A 10,372-nucleotide genomic window follows, 5' to 3' on the forward strand; every position below is an offset into this window, starting at 1 on the left:
TTATTTTTCAATTATTCAGAGATATTTGTACTCTACTCAGTAATGTACACCAGCGCTGCCCAGATATTTTTTTTTAAAACAATTTCCTGCATCTATTTTCCTTTTCTCCCGATTTTAAAATGATTGTATTATTGAAACGATACAGGCAATTACACCTTTCAGCATACCACGGTGTGTCTGTATAGTACGCCCTTGAGCTTCTCCTGTGTATCTGTGAGCCGGTGTTTACAACGCACACTGCATTACAGGAAGTATTACTATTCTACTGTAGAGCCTGAAGCCCATTTAGCACAACCGGAGGGCCAGTAACTCCCCTACTACGCCCTGCCCATTTAGCACAACCAGAGGGGAATTGCCAGGCATCCCAGCTCTCCCAGGAAAGTCTGTGAGCCTGCCTGAATTTGTCACCTGCTCTGTTACTGAAAAAAAAGGGGTATCCATCCAGATTGTATAATTTTATAGGAGCCCCCCTGGCCAAGTAATGTGAAAAGTAGTTATGTAGTTATGCTTTTCATCAATTTCACCCAACATAATTTACATACATTTTACATCAGCGAATGAAGTTTTTGTGGTCTGACTCAGTTTAAGTTTTGAAACCCTGATCACATGTCATATTCTTGGCAAAACCATTACATGAGCTAAATGCTGCCATTCCAAGGTGTGTCCTTGGTAAACAGTCGGAATTTACGTAGCGCCTTTATCCAAAGCACTGTACAATTGATGCTTCTCCATTCACCCATTCATACACACACTCACACACTCACACACCAACGGCGATTGGCTGCCATGCAAGGTACCAACCAGCTTGTCAGGAGCATGTAGGGGTTAGGTCTCTTGCCCAGGGACACTTCAACACACCCCAGGCGAACCGGCAACCCTCCGACTGCGAGACGACTGCTCTTACCGCCTGAGCCAACGTCGCCCCAATCACCTTAATGTGTCCTTAATCGCAGCCAGTGGTGCCGTTCAGCTATGGTCAGAGCAGACTGCCTATTGGCTCAGAGCGGTCCTCAGCATACAGTGTGATTGTCTCCGTTTGGGACGGCTGAGTCGACTGGTGTACTGTTCCCGGCCGTAAATAGCGCTACCCGTCTGCAACGCGTCACGCAGAACAATAGACACAACCAGTCCCGCCCGAGACAGCAGCTACTCAGCTCAGCATGGTGTGGGTGGACGGAACAGCCACTTCCATCGACTGACTACTGTATATTGACATATTGTGTTCTCCTCTTCAAACAGCACCTCTCCCCATCCCTCCCTACCTCCCTGTGAACCTTAATTGTTGTCTCTGTGACTTGTGTATCAGTATTTTAGTTGGCTAGGTAAGCAGTGTTTGGATAGTTAACTTTGGTGACTTTTGCTCTGTTTGTTTGTTTAAAAAAAAAAAAAAAAAAAAAATGGCCCTTGTCCTTATCTTTCTTGTACAGGTAGCAGTTGAAATTGTACTTACCTCTAGGGTCTTTCAGCGAACTTATCCCTGGTTATGGGTATGCACTTTGTTGTACATCGCTCTGGATAAGAGCGTCTGCCAAATGCCAATAATGTAATGTAATGTAATGCTCTGAAATATGTGGTCTTCGTTGTTTGTTCTGTGTCCTGTGTCGTGTACAGTCAAATATTCCAGTAGATTAACTTTAGATTAATATTAACTTATTGAGAACATGCTGGCCACGCAGCTGGATATGACGCATAGCAGCGATCAGCTCTGTCTTGCTTTCGCGCATGGACCCCTCCACTTGTTCACCATAATCAAGTGTGGACACGCTAACTTATGATGGAAAAAAACGACACAAGCTGGAAAGCACTTTCAATTTTCAATTTGTTACATACATGTTGCGATTTCCTCACTTTGGAGCTGAACTCTTTCAATAAACATTCCCTGGATCTTGTTTCAAAGGCCGTTTTTAACTTTTAATTTTTAATTTTCAAGACGGAGATGCCACATTTATGGGAAAAAAGTTATGAAAGGTATGAAACAACTTTCACACAGTCAACAGAGCATGAAATTTAGTGTGAGAGGAAGGATTCATCGTCAAAGGAAAATCTTGGTATTGAAAATCTTGCTAGTGTGTGATATAAAAACATTTTGCCATTAACACAAGGGTGGATATTCCATAAACTTCTCAGATTTCTTTCGCAATAAGCGGACCAAGGTATAACAGTGCCTTCAGACTTAAACCAAGGATTTCTGCAGTTTTTGAAGAAGTGCAATGCCTTTTTCCAGTTTCACAGAAATTCCAGCTGACTAAGGATTTGTATATGGAGGGGTACCCCTGAACCCCCTGCCGCCTTCCCACAATGCAATAGTGTACTCAGGAATTCACCTTTCAGCACACTATTTCCACTGTATCCAGTTCCAAGTCCTATAACTCTGCGTATATATATGTTTTTAGTCTTTATATATAATTAATATTTATTTCCTATGTTTCTGTCACTTCCCATAATAACCCCACACACACACACACACACACAGACAGACAACAGCTCTGGCCATTCATTATATGAAGAGTATAGCACCTGACCATCACTAAATGATGACTGCATGGACGATCCACCCATTTAATCCCCACATAGGAATAGATGGCAATGTTTTGACTGATAGAAGTCGATATTGCAGTGGGATTGATTTTTCTAAAACCCACTTGGGTGGATTTTCCAGCAGCAGCTTTTGCAGTGGCCACCCCAGTCCCATGACCTGAACCTCGATGAAATACTGCAGGAGGAGTTGAAGAGGACAGTCCATAAGTGAGGAACTAAGGACTTTTGGCAAATTTACAATGCACTAAGTGCTAAATGCAGGTGCGGGAATAATTGTATCTTGTTCAGAATAATACATATTCTGTGTCTGAGTAATGTTATCACAATAAACCGGGTGGTCTGTAGCGTAGTGGTTAAGGTGCATGACTGGGACTCGCAAGGTCAGTGGTTCGATCCCCGGTGTAGCCATAATAAGATCCGCACAGCCGTTGGGCCCTTGAGCAAGGCCCTTAACCCTGCGTTGCTCCAGGGGAGGACTGTTTCCTGCTTAGTCTTAATCAACTGTAAGTCGCTTTAGATAAAAGCATCAGCCAAATGACATGTAATGAAATAAACAATAAAGTGAATCTTATCCAGCATCATTTTGCTCAAATCAATTGAGGACACCAATAATTCTGGAGTGAACTGTATTCATCAGCGGAATGCTCCTGCTGATTCTCGTCAAGTGAGGGACATTTTGACAAGACCTGGGCAGAGTGACATTGTGAGACGGCACTCTGAAACATTTCGGCTTTATTTTTACCACTTTGTGTCTTCAGATTCAAACCCAATCATTCCGTTCCAATCTTGGCAAGAATTTGCAAGGCATGGATTCTGGTTTCCCACAGCTGACCAATGATTGGCATCCCCCACCCCGTTGAACATTGCCCGTGTGGACCTCAACAGAGATTGACGCTGGCTATCGGCTCCTGCAGTGGCCACCATAGTGGTTTGGGGATAAGCAGCGGACCCCTGGAAAATCCTCGAGTGTTAATTACATGACGAGAGGCAATGGCCGACGGTTTGTGCAGTACATGAAAAGGAGTTCAGATCCATTGTGGCGTGGCACTGGGGTCATGGGTGTAGGAGTGAAGCTGGAAACTGGATTTTATCTGTCCGGGGAAAGCAGGAGAACGAAATGGGCTCACCTTCAGCGCCGGGCCCAAACGTCTCCCCACACCGGGGCTGTTTCAGGGCTGCCGATGGGGGGTGCGGGGCGGGCGAAACGGGGGGGGGATTACCGTGTCTGCGAGGGGGGAAACTGTTTATTTGAACTGAATGTAATTCTTGGGGTCCCCATATGGAACTGGTATAGCCTCCATTTTCATGTGGTCGTTTTGATTCGGGGAGCGGGGAGCGGATCTCTGCCCCTGCTGGAGCTGCGGGCTTAGTTTGGGGTCTTTACAGTTTCCTATAGGTACTCTTTCCAGACCAGGGGAGCCCTAATTCTGTGTAAACTGGCACGGAGCCACGGAGCTGTCCTCTCCGAGCCCCAGGAACAGCCAAACCCTGTCTCGCGTCTAAAAGGACCACTTGTTCCTTGCTTTTGCGCATGGCTCCTATAAATATGAGCCACTTAAGCTCTCATACATTCCCCTTTGAGTCTCGTACACCTAACATTAAAAACACACCTCCAACTCCGGGCCCTCAGAAATCCTCGGGTCCAGTTTCCATTCAAAACAAAGAAACCCAGCCTCTTAAATAATATATTAAAGAAAGAGTGTGGTGGAGGGGGGGGTGGGGGGAGGCGGTGGAGGTGAAGGCTGGGGATGGGGGTGGCAAAAAAACACAAATGTAGGGTTTTCCGTCTCTGTGTGTCTTTTCTATTTGTTTGACCTGTAGAAGATTCAGCAGAGTACCAGTCTCTCTGACAGGGGTTTCCATGCTGCCCTGCCCTGGGGGGGGGGGGAGGGGCGGGGGGTTAACCGAAAGGGACAGCCCTGAGTCATATGTTTTTCCAACAATTCAAATAAACTCCGGCTTCAGAATGTCACATTTCCTAAAAAAAAAAAAGAAAAAAAAAAGGGGGGGGGGGTGACAAAATCGGTTTTGTTTTGATTTTTTTTTGTTTAAACATCTGGGACCCATTTTTCCTGTACTACTGTAAAACATTTTCAAAACATATACTGTTTTAGTGCCACTTTCCAAAAAGGAAAAAATAAAGATTTAACTTTGTGCAGTGCGGTGATTATGCAGTCATGTAAAAAAAATAAAAATAGCCTTGCTTTTCATGGCGAATCAAAGGCCGAAATAACATCCGTGAGAACTATCGAAATATTAAAACTACATTAAAATATACACTTAAAAACCAATTATGATCAGAATTGAAGAGAAATCAGGAAATGCGCTCCATCAGGTCACGGTGGCTAGGACATTATCTGCAGTCTCAGACACTGTCTGGGTGCTTTTACCTTCTCTCAAAAAGATCTTATCCTGGCTGCTGGGTGGCTAAACCTGTTAAGGCACCGTTCTGTTGCGTGGATGGGTCCCATGGTCTGGCATCAGATCTGGACCGTGCCTGTTCTGACCATGACCACAGGGAAACACACATTCCTGTTCTGACCGTGACCACAGGGAAACACACATTCCTGTTCTGACCGTGACCACATGGAAACACACATTCCTGTTCTGACCGTGACCACAGGGAAACACACATTCCTGTTCTGACCGTGACCACAGGGAAGCACACATTCCTGTTCTGACCGTGACCACAGGGAAGCACACATTAGTGTTCTGACCGTGACCACAGGGAAGCACACATTAGTGTTCTGACCGTGACCACAGGGAAACACACATTCCTGTTATGACCATGACCACAGGGAAGCACACATTCCTGTTCTGACCGTGACCACAGGGAAGCACACATTCCTGTTATGACCATGACCACAGGGAAGCACACATTCCTGTTCTGACCGTGACCACAGGGAAGCACACATTAGTGTTCTGACCGTGACCACAGGGAAGCACACATTAGTGTTCTGACCGTGACCACAGGGAAGCACACATTCATGTTCTGACCGTGACCACAGGGAAGCACACATTAGTGTTCTGACCGTGACCACAGGGAAGCACACAGTCATGTTCTGACCGTGACCACAGGAAAGCACACATTCATGTTCTGACCAAGACCACAGGGAAGCACACATTAGTGTTCTGACCGTGACCACAGGAAAGCACACATTAGTGTTCTGACCGTGACCACAGGGAAGCACACATTAGTGTTCTGACCGTGACCACAGGGAAACACACATTCCTGTTATGACCATGACCACAGGAAAGCACACATTCGGCTCTAGCGTCGCCCAAGGACGGGAGGATTTCAGTCAGCTGGGCTCAACAGCATTTCCTCGGGCACCGGTGACCCCCGGTGGTCGATAATGTGCCTGCACATCTACCTGTTGAGCCCTGCTGCCTCCATGGATTCCTGCTGGAGCTGCTCAATTCATGGAGGCTGCCAGGTTTGACTGTGGGGCACTGAAGCACCGAGGCTGTGTTCCACACCGAGGCTGTGTGCTCGGGCACCTACCTGTATAAGGGAAGGCACGAATAGGAATGGGAAAAGTCCTCTATCTTCTCCTGTGCGGCTCAGAAAAGAATCGGTCCCCGGAGAATAATTAGTTCACTATCTTCTTCTTTTTTTCTAAGTGGCCATGCCTCAAATATACGTATAACTGAAATCCACCTGCTTTGTGGAATTTATTGATTTTATCCATTAATTATGTTTTACTTTTCCTGTAGGCATGGACAGTGTCTGTTGTTGGCGTGCGGATGTGGTCGGAGAGTTTGCGTTTCAGACATCACTAGATGACACAGACCTGTGTACGTAATCGTGTTCCGGCAGAGAACCCTGGCAGTGACATTGCCTGCTAGCTCGTTTTGAGAAAATATTTGTGGGGATACAGAATGCATTCTCATCATTCCTCAAACTGTGAAAGGCCATTACACAGATTACAGTTTCTGCTCTAATACATTATAAACAGTCATTCTGTACTTTATCTAGTTAGCCCCTTTTTAGCCAGATTGCATATTCCATGGAATTGTTATGGTGTGAATTAATCATACTAATCTTTCAGGCAAAGGAAGACCAAGCTCTCGGTTATACCTATGCAGTGGTAGTCTGTAAAAGGACTTTTGCGCAGGGACTCAGATAATAGCTTTTCTAAGGCCAGTGCTTGATGTGACTGAAGTGCTACATTGGCCTGTAGATTGGTATATTGTGATTATCAGGATCAGGTTAAATAAGGGGAGGTTGCAATCCAAAGTGCAGTTAACCCAAAACTTCACTGATCACTTTTGTATTGATTATCATTCAATAAATAGTTTTTCAAAGACTACTCACCCATCCATCCATTATCTTAACCCGCTTATCCTGAACAGGGTCACAGGGGGCTGGAGCCTATCCCAGCATACATGGTCAATGGTTGGCATTTATATAGCGCCTTTATCCAAAGCGCTGTACAATTGATGCTTCTCATTCACCCATTCATACACACACTCACACACCAACGCAATGCCATGCAAGGCAGCTCGTCAGGAGCATTTGGGGGTTAGGTGTCTTGCTCAGGGACACTTCGACACAGCCCGGGCGGGGGATCGAACCGGCAACCCTCCGACTGCCAGACGACTGCTCTTACTGCCTGAGCCATGTCGCGCATACATTGGATGAAAGGCAGGAATACACCCTGGACAGGTCGCCAGTCCATCACAGGGCACACACACACATCATTCACACACACACTCATACCCACGGGCAATTTAGACTCTCCAATCAGCCTAACCTGCATGTCTTTGGACTGTGGGAGGAAACCGGAGTACCCGGAGGAAACCCACGCAGACACGGGGAGAACATGCAAACTCCACACAGAGAGGCCCTGGCTGACCGGGATTCGAACCCAGGACCTCCTTACTGTGCTACCCACTGCATTTTCAAAGACTAGTCAAAGACTAATTCACATGAAAACATTTTTAGTAATAAAGTAAATGTGTAATTTCTTACAGCTTGGTGTTGCCCCTGTTTAACCTCTGTATTCACAAAACTAAAATGGCGTATGGATGTTATTGTCTTTTTCCCATTATTTTAAGAGATTGAAGTACTGTATTATGAAATGACCTAACCCACGGTTATCACGTTTGGCAATGCTAATTGAGCAGTTAAATACACTGAATAAAAGTGACTGTATATACTCACCGAGCACTTTACTAGTTTGTTAATGAAGAAAAAAGGGCGCTGACTGGTTTATACAATACAGTGGTTGTTGGGGGTCCATTGTTGCGTGTACGTAATGTCATCCATTTTGGGGTTTATTTACAAAGTCACACTCTCCCTCCACAGCCTTTTAGCCCTGGGTAATGACTGGAGTGATTCCCAACATCCGAGTGCAATGGCAATCCGTGCGTAATAATTTCAGCACGTTGTGCAGGTTGTAAAATTCATTGCGTTTTAAAAATGAATGGGTAAAAAAAAAACATAAAGAATCACACAGCACGTTGAGGGATTTGCGTTCCTACAGGCATTTTGTCATGCCTGTAATGTGAATATCGGCCTGTTTAAATATAAATGCGGGGAAATGGCTGTGGGTTTTATCAGCACAAGCCCTGGAGCCCCTCTAGATGATGTCATCTCTTGGCTCCTGTGGATTAGAGCCAATCAATTTTTAATGATTTAGCAGAAACTTTGGATTTTTCCCCCTCATCTTCTGATTTAAATTAATTATAGCTACTGGTCTCCTGCTCTGCATCTTGTAAAAGTCAGATTCTTGTACTTCTCACTTTCCCCCTACCCCTCTGCACATGTTTGACAGTATAAGGCTTCATGTATCTTAGCGAGACAATGCTAATGTGAAAAATACAAAAATGGCACCCATATTAGACCACACACGTTGGTTAATGGTTAAATAAAGAAACAAACCCCTCATTTTACCTCATGAACTTTAATTGATTGGATCTTAATGTGATTGCTTTGTAATGTTTATGACAATGATGTTGGTTATCATTATTATTATTATTATTATTATTATTATTATTATTCTTATTATTATTTCCTTTGCTAAAGTAGAAATGATTCTTTATTTGACCATGTTGGCAAGAGCAAGTACTTTGTTGTACGTCACTCTGGATAAGAGCGTCTGCCAAATGCCAATAATGTAATGTAATGTAAAAGTACGTCACAACTCGGCCAGTTTGTGCTGTATCTACAATCCCGATTTCCCCGACTTGATTATCTGACATAATAAGCTGTGCATGTGGGACTTTCCGGTGGGAAACTCGTATTGACCGTAAATCTGACACCACTTGAAAGCGGGGTCAGGCATCTATCACACTAACAGGATGCAGAACCCAACGTTCAACCTCCGTGGTTACCGTGTAGCTGTGTCAGGTTCTCATACCAGTATCACACAATGCATTTGAATTTAACCCCTCAAGACTCACTGGCCCAGGGCTGGGCCGGCATGGGGTTATTGGCATTAATTCAGTTTTCTTTTTTTTCCAGGCATAAGCTTATCTGACCAGTATCTGTAATCCAGTTGCCCAGTAAAAGCGTGATCCCCATCCGTGAGCAAGAAATACAGTATAACTTCAGCTCCGCCTAGAACCGGCTGGTGGTATGGTATTACAGTAATGACTGAGAAGCATTTTAGCTAATGACATTATGTTTCCAATGATATATAGTTTGTTAAGCTTGCATGCAGAGAATGTTAAGACTGTTATGAAAATTCTTGAATATTCCTAGGAAGACCGTGAAAACACCTTTGGCTCCAATACAGTGGGCATTTTCATTGACGTGACCCCATTCTATATCAGTGTATTATTCACTATGCTTATGAATAAGAAACAAGCCTACTTATGAATAATAAATAGCATGTGAAATTGTGGAATGTGTTTGACTTGTTGATGGAGGTTGCGTATTTGACAAAAACTTCAATCAATGGACCTCAATTAATATATTAGTATACAATATGTTATTATTGGGATTGTACTTTTTTTTTAAAAAACGATCTTCTCGACCTGTTGCTGTTTGAGGAAAGCATAATTACTGAGTTAGGTGAGTAGTAAGTTCCCGAGTTCCCGAGTAAAGACCATGGAGCAGTTTTGAAACGGTTCCATGCTACGTGATTCGCCCCGCTTAAACAGTTAGTCGCTATCCAGTTAGCGAGTTAATATTATACTGTTAAAACTGTCACAATGAGCAAACTAAGGGCTGACACAAAGCAGAATATAAATGTTCTAATAACGTCTGCAATGTACAATGTATTGCGTAACCAGTAAACTCACTAGTGGTCAAAATACCGGAATAAACCCGCGAAAATTCTAAAATAATCCGACAATAATACTGTTTCGTGGCGCTGCCATCTTGTTCTTCCCCATTCAACCAAAGATAGTGTGCTCATCAAGATGTTGCAGTTCCTCCAAACATAACCCCTATCTATTCCCCATCAAGTTTCTAGGGAGATTGTCAAAAACAAGTGAGTAATCTTAGTCTTATTAAACATCTTTGGTTTTACCAAATGACGTTATATTGCTGCGACTGTGTGAAGTGACTGTTGTAGTTTTACCTATATTAGCATATCGTGATCGGTACAAGCCTCAAAAAAGTATGTTGCAAACAATATGTCGGTGCACATCATTTGTAGCACGTTTTTGAAGACGTTTTTGATTTCACAAACAATTAAGTTTTCGCCACTGGAACGGATTAGCTGATATTGACTGATAAACTAAATGGATGTATCATAACTGCCAACTCTCACGCTTTCGGCGTGAGACACACGCATTTGCCTGTTTTCACACGCACATGCATGGATGTAGTGTATGTAGTTAGCTTGCTGCTAACAGTTGAGACGGTATTGCCTTGTACCTG

Source organism: Conger conger, chromosome 11, assembly GCF_963514075.1.
Source record: "Conger conger chromosome 11, fConCon1.1, whole genome shotgun sequence".
Lineage (NCBI taxonomy): Eukaryota > Metazoa > Chordata > Actinopteri > Anguilliformes > Congridae > Conger > Conger conger.